We start from the raw sequence: 466 nt of genomic DNA on the forward strand, positions 1-466 counted from the left end.
CGAAAGTGCTGGGATTACAGGCGTGAGCCACCGCGCCTGGCCTGCTGACCTGGTCTTTCTTAACGTGTCTGGGTCTTTACCTCTAAGGAGGACAGCTTTTTTGTGCAACGACCCTTTGGCAATCTGGTGACACCTTCAAAACCAATGAACATACAATTAAACAGTTTTTTAGAATTTGTGATACAGAAATATAAGTGCAGCTTTACCAACGTGATGAAATGTAATGACAAGACTTGAGGTGGGCCCGATAACAACAAGGACAATTTCAAATTAGTGACGAGAATAGCCATATTCTGAGATCTGCATCAACTGTAATGTGATATGAAAATATCTGTGATTTCTATCGGTGACAGTCACAGATACGGCTGATACTACAGTAGTTTGTTGCCAACATATAACAGAAGAAAATGCTAAATTTCGGTTAGAGATTAGCGAAAACAATGATATACTTTCTTTCCTATTCAAG

The sequence above is a fragment of the Pan paniscus genome, chromosome 18 (genome assembly GCF_029289425.2).
Source record: "Pan paniscus chromosome 18, NHGRI_mPanPan1-v2.0_pri, whole genome shotgun sequence".
Lineage (NCBI taxonomy): Eukaryota > Metazoa > Chordata > Mammalia > Primates > Hominidae > Pan > Pan paniscus.